This window comes from Canis lupus, chromosome 36 (genome assembly GCF_011100685.1).
Source record: "Canis lupus familiaris isolate Mischka breed German Shepherd chromosome 36, alternate assembly UU_Cfam_GSD_1.0, whole genome shotgun sequence".
Classification (NCBI taxonomy): Eukaryota; Metazoa; Chordata; class Mammalia; order Carnivora; family Canidae; genus Canis; species Canis lupus.
In genome coordinates, this window is record NC_049257.1 from 21929064 (window position 1) to 21945260 (window position 16197).

General features: G+C 36.6%; 1 protein-coding gene across 1 annotated transcript in view; it reads right to left on the reverse strand.

Annotated features, from left to right (window-relative positions):
• PDE11A (phosphodiesterase 11A) overlaps positions 1-16197 on the reverse strand; it is a 361415-nt gene that overhangs the window by 257311 nt on the left and 87907 nt on the right. The gene's annotated exons all lie outside the window — the stretch shown is intronic.

Consider the following 16197-nt stretch of genomic DNA (forward strand, 5'->3'; position numbering starts at 1 on the left):
GATATCTATGTACATATCTTAACCTACTATTATAAGAAACCACAGAAAAAGATAGGTGGAATGTTATCTGAGGGGTGTGAGGTGTTGACAGAAAAAAAGGCAAGTGCACATTTTCCTAGGCAGATGGAAGTTTGAAAATTATTAGTGAGTTTCAAGCCATAATAAAGATTATTCTTTTACCTGTTTACTTTTTCTTCTTGCTCTCCCTGAACATACTGCTAATGTTTTCTATGCCTGGTCTATTTTGAGCTTGGTTGTATTTTGGCATTTGTGTGACAATGTCAGAGCCATAGCCTATCATTTCACATTCTGCTAGTGACACTTGGATCTATTTTTCATTCCATTTCTAGAAAAAAGTGTCATTCTACTTCCATAGTTCGAAGCCACAGACAGAAAGCCATCTCCATGACCTTGGTGCAATTTAAACAAAGCCTTCTGTAACTCACTCCTTAATCACTGCTCTACTGCCCATGGATCTCCCCTACTGTGAAAACATGCTGAGAAGGACATGTTCCTGAAGTTGATCCATTTCAGATGCTCTCCCATGGATAGGTGAATATCTGAAAAGTGCCTTGGACTGGCACTTTATTTATTCCCAGAGTTTTAAAAATTAAGGAATACCTTTACTAAATTGTTTTGTATCTTTAACACCTCTCTGACATTCCTAGGAGTTGCAATTTTCTGAGAGTTTGGACTGCTAAGGGGGCCGTTAGAGCTAATTACCATGTCCCTAAAATATTTGTGAGGCATCTCTTTACACATTTCTATAGAGGAAAGCCATGAAAGTCTCAACAGTACCCTCACTGGAGTAAATGTACATCACAGTTGGATTGGGAGATCTGGCTTATGCCTCTCTGACCTATTTCCTTTGATTTGCAGAAGTGTCCTAATTTATATGCTAAGCTGGCCACTCTACCTTTATGCACTTGGTGATATAAGTCAACCTGGAGGGAGACATAAAAGACAAATAATTGATTAAACGACCAATCTAATAATAAAGTAAAAGCTTCATTGACAAGAAGGTAGAGTGCTTTTCTTACAAAATTTGTTTACAAAAATGATCTAAAATTGCCTTCCATCTTTTTCTTTCAAAGCTGCAATGGAGCAAGCAAAAAGAACACTTTAGCTTTGCTTTGAGTTCTAAGATGAAGAGAAGATCCTGTCGAGCCCAGCCAGGAAGCAGATTTACCTCTCACACAGTACAAGGACTGCGTCCAGGAAATAAAACAAGGAGTGTAGATTTTTTTTTTTTTTCTGAAAAGCATCCTGACCACCCAAAGGACTTTAGGACTTTAGCATGGGACTTTAGCACAATCACTAGGGCTTTAGCATAAAGCTAAATCACTTTAGCACAATCACTAGGGCTTTAGCATAAAGTTGGAAAACTTAGAGAGGAAAGGGAAAAAAAAATCACTATTATGATGAAAAGGAAGGGGAGAGGAAGTTTGGAGGGGAGAAGTGAAGAGTAATAGGAGCTGGGCTTGGAAGTTGTTGAATGTGTGAGAGACAGAATTTAGGGGATATGCCACTAAGAATGCCTGTGAAAGCAGGAACAGAAATCCAAGCTAAAAGCTCCCTTTAAACAAAAGGAAGACTTATCATCACACATAGAAATTCCAAAGCAAGGAAGCAGAATTGATTAATTCAGAGTCCAGTCTCTTCTAGAACTTCCATCCTTGTGCTCTGTCACCCCTGTCAATTTAAATGTTTTGTCAACCAGCCAGCTCAGCCTACGTCACTCACATTGGTAGAAGAAGCTCTGTTCCTTCTCATGTGTCACCTTTTTAATCAGTGAGGTAAACCCCTTTGCAGAAGATTCCCAGCTGACTCTCTCACATCTCATTGCCAGAATAGCATGTTATATCCGCGCTTAAACCATTTCCTGGCAAGGAAAATAGGACCATCGTACAGCGTAGATCAACCATAATTCACCCTCCAGCGCTCAGGATGAAGCGTTTCCCTGAAACTCCCTTTCCCTGAAACTCATGGTAGTCAAGCATAGGGGTGATTCCTGTTAGAAAGGAGGAAGAGAAATAAGTAGGGTTTGGTATGCATTATGGGCTGAATTGTGTCCCTCCCTCAAAATTTATAAGTTGAAGTCTCAATGCCCAGGATCTCAGAAGGTAACTATGGTTAATCTTTAAAGAGGTAATTAACATAAAATGAGGTCATACGGTTGGGCTTTAATCCAATGACTGGTGTCAGAGGAAGAAGAGATGAGGACACAGACAGAAGGAAGAAGGAAGACTGTAGGGAGATGCAGGAAGAAAATGGCCACTTATATACTAAGGAAGGCAACCTCAAAGGAAACAACCCTGTCACCATCTTGACCTTAGACTTCTAGCCTGTGGAACTGTGAGAAAATAAATTTCTATCTTTTAAGGCATTCAGTCCATGGTGTTTTTTTATGGCAGCCTGAGCCTAAAGGGGTACGCAACCAGGAACATCTGCAACAGGGAGAGAAACAAGAGATGGGAAAGAATTCTTAAGATGTTTTGTTAATCTAGACATTGTTTATCAACTGCTAACATCACAAAAGAGAAACAGAAATTATATACCTCTCCATGTAAGTGTACAACACTGTAACGCACAAGCCAATTCTGCCAAGAGAGAAAGAGAGAAAGAGAGAAAAGAGGGGGGTGAGGAGAGGAAGGAAGTTTTAACCTGAATTTAACCAAGACACTAGACTACCAATTCGCAAAAACAGAGAGGACAGGTGAACATGTTTGCCATGGAGATGCAATCAGTAAAATCCATATAGTGGGGAACTTTGTAGGACAAACATCCTCAGTTTGAGAGACTTGCCACAATGTAGTATTTTCAGTGTTAACACAGGGAAAATTATGGGCAAACCAGGACAAGTTGGTCACCTTAGTCACCACTTTAGCAAACAAACTGCAAGGGGAAAAGAGATATAGAGAGGGAATCTATACTTTAAAAATACTTAAAGACATATCAGCCAATCCTAACATGTGGACCTTAGTTTGAACAGATTAACGAACTGATAAAAAAATTGTCTGAGGACAAATGAATATGGCAATTTTTTAGTAATAATAGTATTATATTTTTTTATTTTTTAATTTATTTTTAAATTCAAGTATAAATTACATACAGTATTATATTAATTTCAGGTGTACAATATAATGATTCTATGCATCACTCAGGGCTCATCATGATAAGTGTACTCTTAATCCCCTTCACCTGTTTTACTCATCCTCCCTCATCTCTCCTCTAGCAACTATCAGTTTGTTCTCTATAGTTAAGAGTCTGTTGTTTTTGTTTGTCTCTTTTCTTTGTTTTGTTTCTTAAACCCCACATATGAGTAAAATAATACATTTGTCTTCCTCTGACTGACTTATTTCCCTTAGCATTATACTCCCTAGCTCTACCCATGTTGTTGCAAAAGGAAAGATTTCATTCTGTTTTATGACTAATATTTCATTGTATGTATATATCACATCTTCTTTATCCATTCACCTATCGATGGACACTTGGGCTGCTTCCATATCTTGGCTATTGTAAATAATGCTGTAATAAACATAGGAATATATATATCTTTTCAAATTAGTGTTTTAATTTTCTTTGGCTAAATACCCAGTAAGGGAATTACTGGTTCATATGGTAATTCTATTTTTAATTTTTTGAGGAACCATCATATTGTTTTCCACAGTGGCTGCACCAGTTTGCATTCCCACCAACAGTGTATGAGGGTTCCTTTTTCTTCACATCCTTGCCAACACTTGTTTCCTGTGTTTTTGATTTTAGACATTTTGATGGGTGAGAAGTGTTATCTCACTGTGGTTTTGATTTGCATGTCTCTAATGATGATTAATGGAGTTTTTTGTATATTTTTTAATTGTAGTTCGATTTGCCAACATATAGCATAACACCCAGTGCTCATCCCGTCAAGTGCCCCCCTCAGTGCCTGTCACCCAATCACCCCGTCCTCCTGGCCACCTCCCCTTCCCATACCCCTTGTTTGTTTCCCAGAATTAGGAGTCTCTCATATTCTGTCTCCCTCTCTGATATTTCCCACTCATTTTCTCTCCTTTCCCCTTTATTCCCTTTCACCATTTCTTATACTCCCCGTATGAATGAAACCATATGTTTGTCCTTCTCCGACTGACTTACTTCACTCAGCATAATACCCTCCAGTTCTATCCACATTGAAGCAAATGGTGGGTATTCGTCATTTCTAATGGCTGAGTAATATTCCATTGTATATATAGATCACATCTTCTTTATCCATTCATAATGATGAGTAATGTTGAGGACCTCTTCATGTGTCTGTTGGCCATCTATATGTCTTCTTTGGAAAAATCTTCTGCTCATTTTTAATTGGATTATTTGTTTTGTTTTGTTTTGGTGTTTTTGGTGTTGAGTTGTGCAAATTCTTTCTAAATTTTGGATATTAACCCCTTATTGGATATAGCATTTGCAAATATCTTCCCCACAAAAGACCTTGAATAGCCAAAGCAACCTTGAAAAAGAAGAACAAAACTAGAGGTATCACAATTCCAGATTTCAAGAGATACAAGAGCTATAGTAATCAAAACAGTATGATACTACCATAAAAATAGCCACATAGATCTATGGATCAAGAAAGAGAGTCCAGAAATAAACCCATACTTATGTGTTCAAGTAATTTACAACACAGGTGGTAAGAATATACAATAGGAAGAAAACAGTCTCTTCAACAAATGGTGTTGGGAAAACTGGACAGTTACATGACAAAGAATGAAACTGGACCACTCTCTTAAAACATATACAAAATAAACTCAAAATGGATTAAGGACCTAAATGTGAGGCCTGAAACCATAAAATTCCTAGAAGGAAACACAGGCCATAATCTCTTTGAGATCACCTATAGATATGTTTTTCTAAATACACCTCATTTGGCAAGGGAAACAACAGCAAAATTAAACTACTGGGACTCTACCCAAATAAAAAGCTTTTGCACGGTGAAAGAAACCATCAACAAAACAAAAAGACAACGTAATGAGTGGAAGAAGATATTTGCAAATGATATTTTTATGTTTTCTAAAAGAATGAATCCCTCTCTTTTAGAGAGCTATGATTGAAACATTTATAGATAAAATTGAATGGTCTTTGAAGTGTGCTTCAGAATAAGATGGGAAGAGGGAATGGGTGGTGGGTGGGGAATGGTGTAAAGATACAATGAAGCAGGACTGGCCAAGAGTAGCTATGACACTTGAGATAGGGTTATTATACTATTTAGTCTAATCTATAGAAGTTTTAAGTTTTCCATAATAAAAACAGGTTTTTTTTTTCCAAAGAAAGAGTTTTTTCTATGTCAGTCTGAGTCTAAGAGAGTATGCAATTAAGAATATACTCTTCAACTTAGTGTTTTCTTGCAAGATGAAATAATACCCAAATTAACTGAAATTACCTATTTGTTGTTGGGCTATGTTTCCTCAAAAACACTGGGTCAAAAGACAACCTTGATTATACTGGAACTGTACTTGAATACAAGTATATGAAATGATATGATAATCAAGACAGAATGGGGTCCTGGGAATTTATGCTATTTTATTTATTCTAGAAAAGCTTACTAACGGAGGTGAGATTTCAGCAGCTGCTTGAATGAAGGATGCAAGTCCTATTTATAATCATTTGCCTTATTAGCCCGCTGTGCTCCTAGCTAATACCATTATCAATTTCATTTAGAAAATAAACATTCTGATGCATTAAAATTATTTCTTAAATATGAGCAATTCTCTTTGCAAATAATAATCATCAAGAAATTACCTCAACATGTCTTCCATGTGATATTAATAAGGGTTCTGCCAAATAAGTTAGGAATCACTGAATTAAACAGAATGTTGGGCAGAACTTCTCCTACCTTGTGCTGCAAATCTCTAACAAGAGCACAGTTTAGCTTCTATTTTGCGGATTCTAAAGCCCGTGATGTTTCACAGCACACCCCTAAACTTCCCACCTGGGAAAGGGCAAAGCCAAGCTTCTACCAAATCTGACCCTATGCTTTTTTCTAACCCTCCCACCAAAGGATTCTCCCACCAACAAATACCTAAATCCCTCAAACACTTTCCTTGATGCATGTGTTTTATAACAGCAGGGCAATTTTTCCTGGAATATTTCAGGTATAGGAATCCAGATTTTTTTTTCCTAAGAAAGGGAGCGCTCTGAGTCATATTATGACTGCCCCAAATGACCATGATAATTTAAAAAGCATCCTGGAACACACAAAATTTACCATCTTCACCATTTTTAAACTGTATAGGTCAGTACTATTAAATACATTCACTTTATTGTAGAAGAGATCTCCAGAATCTTTCCATCTTGCAAAAATGAAAGTGTTATTCTGTATGTTGGTAAATTGAACACCAATAAAAAATAAATTTACTATAAAAAATAAAAATAAAAAAAATAAAAATAACTCCATTAGAACAACTCCTCTTTTTCCCCTCCCCCATCAGCTATTTGCAACCACCATTCATTCTACTTTATTTCTATAAAATGTGACTGCTCTGGGTGCCTCATATAAGTGGCATCACACAGAGTTTGTATTTTTGTGACTGGATATATTTCACTCACTATAATGTCTTCAAGGTTCATCCACGTGGTAGTATGTGTTAGGATTCCTTCTTTTTGAAGGCTGTATAATATTCCATTGTATGTATATACTGCATTTTGTTTTTCTATTCATATGTTGGTGAACATTTGGGTTGCTCCCAACTTCTTGGCTACTGTGGTAATGCTGCTCTGAACGTGGGTATACAAATATCTCTTCAAAATTCTGCCTCTGATTCTTTTGGATACATACCCAGAAGTGGAAATGCTGGATCACATAGTAGTCCTATTTCAAAATTTTTGAGGAACCACCATAATGTTTTCCATAGTGGTTGTACCATTTTACAATCTGAACAAGAAGGCACAGGATCCAGTTTCTGCATATCTTCACTAATATCTGTTATTTTCTGGGGTTTTGTTTTGTTTTGTTTTTGATAGTCATTCAGGTAGGTTTCAGGCTATATCTCACAGTGGTTTTGATTTGCATTTCTCTAATGATTAGTGATGTTGAGCATCTTTTCATATACTTATTGGCCATTTGTATATTATCTTCAGAGAAATGTCCATTCAAGTTCGTTGCCCTTTTTTAAAATCAGATTATTTTGTTGTTGAGTTGTAGGAGTTTTTTATATATTCTGGAAATCAATCCATTATCAGATTTACACTTTATAAATATTTTCTACCATTTGGTAGGTTGCCTTTTCACTCTGTTAGTTGTGTCCTTTGATGCAAATAAGTTTTTAAAGTATGATATAGCACCATTTGTCTATTTCTGCTTTTGTTGCCTGTGCTTTTGTCATATCCAAGAAATCATTGTCAAATCTAATGCCATGACTTTTTCCCCCTCATGTTTTCTTCTACAGAATTTTATAGTTTGGGGTCTTATATTTATATCTCTAATCCATTTTGAATTAATTTTGTGTACAGTATAAGGCAAGGGCCCAAATTCATTTTTTTTTTGCATGTAAATATCCAGTTTCCCAGCACCATTGGTTGAGAGAGCCATTTTTAATAGCATCCTTTAAACATTTAGAAGTTAATGTCATTTGTTTATTACCTACATGTATTTAGGATATGTTGTCAGATGTTCTCAATGAAATGCTCAGAATATAATTTCTGAGGTTATTTGCATGAATTAACCTAGACTTTAAAGGAAAGAAGATGATATGGAAAAGAAAAGTAGGCTTCTAGTATACAAAGAATTAAAATAAGCATCTGAGCCCCACCTCTTTCTCACATCCTCTAGACAGAGACAAGGAGAAACTGTTTTACCTGAGGGCATAAGAAACCCTGGGTGAGAGCATATGGAAAATATACCCCTCAAAAATTTTTCTGTCAAGTGTGTAACTGCAACAACCTTCATCATTGATCTGTATGAAAGGTAGATCCAACAATCCTATACATTATTCAGTGCTCATCAAAGAAGTGTATTCTGAATTCTCATCACCTATTTCACCCATTCCCCCACCTACCTCCTGTCTGGTAACCATCAGTTTGTTCTCTAAGAGTTCAGAGTTAGTTTTTTGGTTTGTCTCTCTTTATTCCTTTGCTCATCTTTTTAAATTCCAGATATGAGTGAAATCATATGGTATTTGTCTTTCCCTGACTGATTTATTTCCCTTGGCATTATACTCTGTAGCTCTATCCATATCCTTGCAAGATTTCATTCTTTTTCATAGCCAAGAAATATCCCATCTTCTTTCTCCATTCATCATTGATGGACACTCGTGCTGTTTCCAAGTTTGGCTGTTGCAGATAATGCTACATCTCTTGTAAATCTTGAGAGGAGTGACACAAGGACAGAAAACATCTAGAGTTGATTCATTCCTCAGCAAATCCCTTTAGCAACCATCCTTTAGATTCTTTTACTTAGAAGCCCAGAATGCCCCAATTTAGGTCCTTTCCAAGGCTTGGTTTGTCAGCACTCCTCTTTTCTCCCTCTTTTTTAAATCTGTCAGAAACCTATATCCTTCTAGTAACTTGATCTCTGTCTTTTCTTCAATTTTGCCTTGTTATCCTGAATCAGTTTCTGTTACTTGTACCTGAACAGATGATACTAATATCTGATATTTCTCCTCAATGGTGCCCTCTCTGACTCTCTCAGAGATTTTTGTCACCTCTCTGTAGTTTCATTCCACCCTACGTATTGTGCTTACCGCACTATATTATAGTTATTCATTTTCTATTTTTCTATTTTTCCTTTTACATGTGATTCACTGGCACATGTGTTCACTGTTTTCTCTGGAATGCCTGGCACTGTTTTCCCTGGAACATTTTAGGCACTCATACACTTGGGCTGATTTAGAATGACTAGGTAACCTTCACAACGCAGAATCACCTGTCTTCTCCAAAAGAGAAAAAAATATTTCAAAATTTGTTGCCAAATGTCCTTGATTATATTAGTTTGGCTTAAATTAAGAGGAAAGTCTATCAAAATGACTTAAATTAAATGGGCAGATAATTCATGAACTTAGATGTAGGACTTTTTTTTTTTTTTTTTCAAGCTAGAAAAAGAAGGAAATATCAGACAAAGGTGTGAGCTGTCACAAAACTGTAGCCTCTACCAGGGGAAAAAAATCTGATGTCAAAGCACATTAGGAAGAAGAGCCATTTTTTCACACAGCCCCTTCTTGAGGGTCCTCCAATTAAGCAATCTTCTATAAAGATTAAAGCATTACTATAACATACATGAATTTTCCATTTCTTTTTTTCAAAGATTTATTTATTTATTTGAGAGAGAGGGCGAGGTGGGAGTGGAGAGGAGGAAAGAGAGAGAAGTTTAAGTAGACTCTGCACTGAGCACAGAACCCCACTTGGGTTCAACCTCAGGACCCTGAGATTGTGACCTGAGCCAAAACCAAGAGTCAGATGCTTAAATGACTGTGCCACCCAAGTGCCCCACACTTTCCATTTCAAACAGAAAATCACTTGTTTATACATATTTACTAGGAGACAACTGAGAAGTCTCTTAGCTAGAAAGAGGTTAGAAAAGTTAGTATCATACAAGTTACAATACACCCTTCTGAATATTTATAGAGAACACTGAAGCATCAATACTAGGAAAATAATCAGTTCCAATTTTTTTCATTAATGTTGAGTACAACCTGCTACTTCAAAAATATCTTCATCATATTTCAATTATTCTGCAGTTCCATTCCCCATTTCCCATCCCCCAAATGATGTTAAAGCTAATTTATAATTCTCAGGCATGCAGTCTCATGATCGTGAAGGAAACAGCGATTAAATGAACCTTTGATGAATCCATTCCAAAGAGGTAAATGTGAGCTGAACACAAATCCCACTAATTCTCATGAAATTCCCAAAAGTGAGGTTTAGTGTTCAGATTGTCAGCAATCTCCTTTAGAAAAGGAATATACAAGTAAACTCTTACGTTATTTTTCAAAGTCCTTGCTGCAAAAATCTAATAATGCTAGAAATGCTTGAAGTACAACATGGAAAAATGTGAATATGTAAAATTCTGCATCAATTTGTGAATGTGTCTTAGGAGAATCATTTATAAACAGGATCATAGGATTTCACTTCCTTTTTTTTGTTTGTTTGATGAAAGCATTACTAGTGACTATAAATCACACTCAGTCTATAGACTCTTTCCTATTCTCTTTGGAATCCTGAATCCTATAGATTCTTATTTGTTCTTAGGCTTTAAAAATGTCAGAAACTGTTGACTTATAACTATAGTGTCAGCCAAGTACTCCAAAATGGAAAAAATAAGTTACCTATAATTAAATTAGTTATAGTACAATTATTCATTTCCATCATTTTTTAATCAAGTATCCTTCATAAAGGAGCTCAAGTGGAAGGTCCTTTTCAGATCTTTCATGTTTGAAAAGTCATTCATAAAATAAAAACTCAGGAAACTTTTCTGAGATGGACTGACAATTAGAGCAACAGATAAAAACTAGAAGATTCAATAGTTCTTGAAATCAGTTCCAGATCTGAACAACTTATTTTTTTTGTGATCCCAAAAGTATGATTTATTTCTTAATTCTTCGTGTATTTTTGAATAAGCAACATGTGCTAATAGTACATGTTTCTCTGTTACCCCTTCCCTTCCCTGGAGGCAGCCACTATTACTAGTTTCTTGTGACTTCTTCCAGAGAGCTCTCAAGTTTTTGTAAATAAAAGCCCCTCTCTCTTCCATAACATATGGCAGCATGCCATCATACCGTTGGTATCTTTCTTTTTATCAGTTACACTATATTGATCCTGAATAACTTCTGTACATATCAGCCTAGGTCTGACATGATGAAGAAAGAGAGCATAGCAGAGCACATATATAATGATATTCCAAAAGAAAAGAGGACTTCATTGTCCAGAGGAAATGGAATCAGTGTCTCCAGATATGAAATACACGATTCTCCAAGAAAGCCACTCTGGAATTTATCAAAACACATAGCTCTATGCAAATGGTTCTTAACCTGGCTACACTTTAAGACCATCCAAAAAGAATTAAAACAAAACATAATGAAGAAATAAACAAAAACAAAACCCAGCAAGCCTGGTTTTCTCCGCAGAGGTTCTGAGATTCTGATATGATTGGTTTAGTGTGGGGTGAATCTAATATGCAGCCAAAGCTAAGGGGCACTGACCTGGAGATTCAAAATAATAAAAAAGATAGACTTAAGATACAAAATTCATATTAGGAAAAAGTTTATCTTCTTTACTGTAAAGTATGCAGGACCTGGAGCGCCTGGGTGGCTCAGTAAGTTAAGCATCTGCCTTCAGCTCAGGTCATGATCCCAGGGGTCCTGGAATTGAGCCCCATATTGGGCTCCCTGCTGAGTGGAGAGTTTGCTTCCCTCTGCCTCTCACCCTACTCATGCTCCCTGTCTCTGTCTCTCTCTCAATAAATGAAATCTTAAAAAAAAAAAAAAAAAGTATGCAGGACCTACAGGCAATTTTCTCCTAATCTAAACACATCCGAACCAGTAGAGTGGAATTCAATTTGGGAAACAAGGAAGCTACTTCCAAATATTCCTCATCTCAAAAAAAAAAAAAAAAATTTCCTCATCTCTGTGATTAACTCTCTGGTCAGTTTGATTCTTTTTATTAAAACAATAGGAAAGACTTACCATTTTTTTTCTGCTAGACTTTTCCCAGGATAAAAGTTCTGTAATTATAAGAATTATCCTACTCCGTCTTTCAGAGTAGAATATGGTATCTATGATTTTGCAGCCTGGAATGGCTAGCTTTTTATTTTTTTCCCACTTCATGAGAATTTAATGAAAGTTGAACATGCATAGGCACATATAATTTTTATGTGGAATTTCAGGGGGTTCACAAATAACCACCTACAACTCTTCATAGGAGTTCACGGACCCTAGCTTAAGAGCTCCTGCTTTATGGACTCCTCTATGAGTTACTAATGTGGGGTTGGAGAGAAGAAAAGGAGGAAGGGCAATAAATGAAGCAGTCTGGACCTGGAAATCCCCAAAGTATACTAGGACAATGCTTGTCAATTTGTGTGTGCAAGATGGCTTGGGGATCTGTTAAACAGCAGTCTGCGGTGCGTCTGAGAGTCGCATTTCGAACAAGCTGCTGTTTTATACATCAGATCTGAAGGAGCAAGGTACTTGGAAAAGTATGTCAGCAACTTTACTGGCTTTTCCTAGTACCTAAAACCATAACTGTAAAAATTCTTCCTCCTTTCTTGAAAACCCAATATTGTATGTAACACATGCTATTTCTTCCAACAAAAAAGGATAAAGGAGAGCAAACTTAAGTCTTTATTTTCAATAGTCTCAGGTCTCCAATTGTTAGAACTGTTAACTTCAATAGTGTTTCTTTTCATGGAACCTAATATTATCTATTAAATGGAAGTAATTTTTTTTAATCCTAAAAACAACAATAGCAAAACAAAACAAAAAAACTTCTCCTGGGTGATGTTGCTCAAGAAGAAATGAAATTCCATTATGTAATACAATGTGGTCTTTAAAACAGTTTTGTCTGGAAAAGAATTATACTTCAAACCAGGTATGAATCCAAAACCAGGTTTTCTGAAACAGAAAATAACACAGAGCCCAGTGAGCCACATGATCCTCCAGGTATTAGCAATAAGATTTGGAAGATCAGTGACAGTCACATGGAAAGGTGACCAGTGGCCTGGGTGCTTATGGCCCACCTTGGGGTTTTAGCTCCAATAATTCTCTCTTTTGAAGAATATTCTTTTTTTCTGATTATGAGAGTAATAGAAATAATAAAATTAACATGTTATTATCTTAAAACTTAGAAAATGTTAAAAGATATAAAGAAAACAAAAATATCCATAATTCCAAAACCACTTATTTAGGACCTGCGTATTGTTGTTTTCCCTTCCTGGTTTTTTTTTGCATGCATTTTAATAATAACTAGAACCCTACAATACATAAAGTATTGCGGCATGCTTTTTCCCAGCAATACATGCAAAGGCTTGGTTAACAGGGTTTGGTTAAATGGAAGGAGGAATGGGAGTGGGCAGCACAAGTGCCTCCCCAAATGAACATAAGCCCTCGTGAAACTACTGTCATTCTATCTCTACTTTAAATGTTTGTGCAACTTTACCTAATTGTTAGATAAACATATTTTATTTTGGAGGTAGAGAGAAAAGCCAGACCAACAAATCTGTATCTATAAAGGGAAGTAAGACAAGGTTTGAGAGGAGTAAATTATTCTCTTGTAGTTTTAAAGCGGCAATCACGAAATATTCTTGTACACATGGGAATAATTAATCTCCCTCTTCTGATTTCTGCCTCATGAAAGAAATGGAAAGAACAGCTATTAGAGGAGAAATGCTAAAACCTCTGGTGAATTGCAACAGAATCAAGCTATTAGGAAAGGACATAATTCCCTAAACTGAGCAACACTCAGAGCTGGGTTCAGGAGAACAAAGGGCTATATTTTTCCTGTTTCTATATAATTTCATTTTACAGTGGAATAGGGATTGATGCAATAGTAAGGGCAAACAGAATCTCAGAGGAAGAGCTAAAGTTTTCTCTCCTTAAGTTCATTAAATAAAAGGAAGAAAAAATATTGAATTCATAAACTGGATAACAACAAAATTTATTGAGTCTCTATCATATGCCAGGCATTGTGTTAATTATTGGGAATGAATGGTTCCCTCAAAGATAAGGTTGCTGGTTTCATGTAGCTTAAGTTCCAGAGGAGTGGAGGTAGAGACAGACAATAAACAAACAAGCAAGGAAATGTAGGACTAATTTAAGAAAGATCTCCCCCATGGAAGGGGCATCTGAGGGACAAGAAACTGATCAGGGGACCAAGGGTTCTCAAGAAGAGGACTGAGGAGATACAACATCTCCAAGTCTGGAGTGAGTTTGGCATGTGCCAGGAACAGAAAAATCCCTGTTGCTGAAGAGTACAGGATGTGGAGGACAGCAGTAGAAGTGTCTCAAAGGAAGACTGGAGCCCAATTGTGCAGAACCTTGTAAGCCAGGGCTGAGAATCTGGACAGAGTGAGAAGGAGGGGGCAGGTTTTAGCTAGAAGGGTACAATGATATGATATACATTTTTAAAAGATCTCTCTGGCTACTGTATGGAGAATAGATTGTTACATAGCATTAGCAGAATCAGGAGGACCCGGTAAGAGGCTATCTCAATACTCTGGGCAAAAAATGATGGTGGCTTGGATCATCACTAGGACAGTAACTGTAAAGATGGAGAGATTGGATATATTTTGAGCCAACAGGACTTGCTAATGGATTGATTGGGTTTGAGCAGTAGAAAAAGGTTTAGGGTTTGAAGAACTAGGTAGATGGTAAGGTCATTTATTGAAATAGGAAGACTTGGGGGAAAACAAGTGAGGAGAATACAAAGTTTGGGTTTGGACCATATTAAATTTGATGTATCAATTAGATATCCAAAAGTTAAATCAAGTAGATGGTTGGACTTTGGTAGGTAAGAGTAGAGATACAAGTTTATCAAGTATTAGCAAGAAGGTTATATACGTATTTTATTGCTCTAAATTTTACTCCAATTGTAATGTCTTCAAATTATTAGGGATTAGGAATACTGGGTGATGTTTATGATTAGAGTAAATCATTACAATGTACTTTTAATAGAATAATTGAGTAAAAACTCTATTTTCTAAGTAGCCAATTCTTGACCCCTGCCCAAAACAGCAATAACCTTGCCAATCTATGTATCACAGAAAGTTTAGTAATTATCCCAACACCCCCTGACAGGTGTGATGAGCAATTACTGTCATTACTGCTTTGATCTCTGGACCACTGGAGAAATACCTCATAGCTTCCAGTCTTCGTGATCTTTTTCATCTTTATTTTAGAATTTCAAAGTAGAGAACAGATATAAAAAATAAAGCAGATTTGCTACAGCTGAAGGAGAGATTAGAACCCAGAGTGCTCCTTCTCACTCACCATCGAGGACTAAAAACAATTTTGAAAGCAGTTCTACTTTGATACCACTGTGCTACCAAGAAGTTAAAGGTACCCCTTTGGAACTCATTTGGAACAAAAAATTTTCAACTGAATAGCAAAATTAGTAATAGTTTTCATTATTTATGATTTTTTTCCCAAGTCGAATTTCATTACAAAACATTAGAGTCATTTCATGCTTATTTTTAAAGCCAAATTTTAATTTAAACATACTATGCAATAAACTTAGGAGAATTTGCAGATTGTGGAAGATGAACTCCAAGGCTGTGAGAACTAAAGGAAATTATGCCAAGAACTTGAGACTTGCCATAGTTATGTACGATTGTCTCAAACAGAAAAGCTGCCACGAGTAAAAGAAAAAAGGAAACACATAATGACAAATTCAGTAACGTGCTATTGCAACTCTTTTGCGAATACCAACATTGCTACATGGAGAAGACAAGTTAGTCCTAAGCAAAACTATTGAGATAAAGCTTTCTTGGGCTGCCCAGCATTCCATATTTCGATGCCATTCTAGTCCTGCCCTACATACCTACCCTGCCCCACTTTAAATGGATCCATATCCTAATGTCACCTTCTAACTAGAGGGCTTTTCAAGCTACTAAATGCTATAGAACCATAATCAGTGGCGAAGAAGTTATTAATCCTAGACAGCAAACCCTTCAATAATGACAATGCTGAGAATCTCCTGCTGAGACATAATTACATGATCCAGAAGGCTTTTCAGAGCCTTCCCAGTGATCCCTCCTGGATGCTGGCCCCATGTGGAATAAGATGCTTGCATCTATAGATAAATAGCAAACAGAACTCACATTTCTCAGCATAACATTCAATGCCCTGTACCATCTTCCTTCAAGCCTACGTTTCCTCCTCTACACAGAAACCCCACTTTACGCTCTTTCCCTGTCCCTCAATATAAAGTGAATTTTGGCTTCCACATTCTTTTAGCACTGTGAGACCCTCAGCTTTGTTTTCCCTCCTCTCTATCCAGTCCAGTCTTTCCCTCTCTGGGGAGCCTGCCCTCCCCCGCTCTAGCCTCCCAGACCTTGCCTCCGTCCAGCACAGGCTGCATTGCTGCTAATACTCCTTGTTACAAAATCACTGTAAACATTTCTCATCCATCTCCCAAATCTCAGTATTCTTTGTATCCTTGACTATTTTTCCATATCCACATACTACCTGCTTTGTTTTCATCTGCAACATTTTCTTAACACTAACTGCTGTATTTTTACTTAAT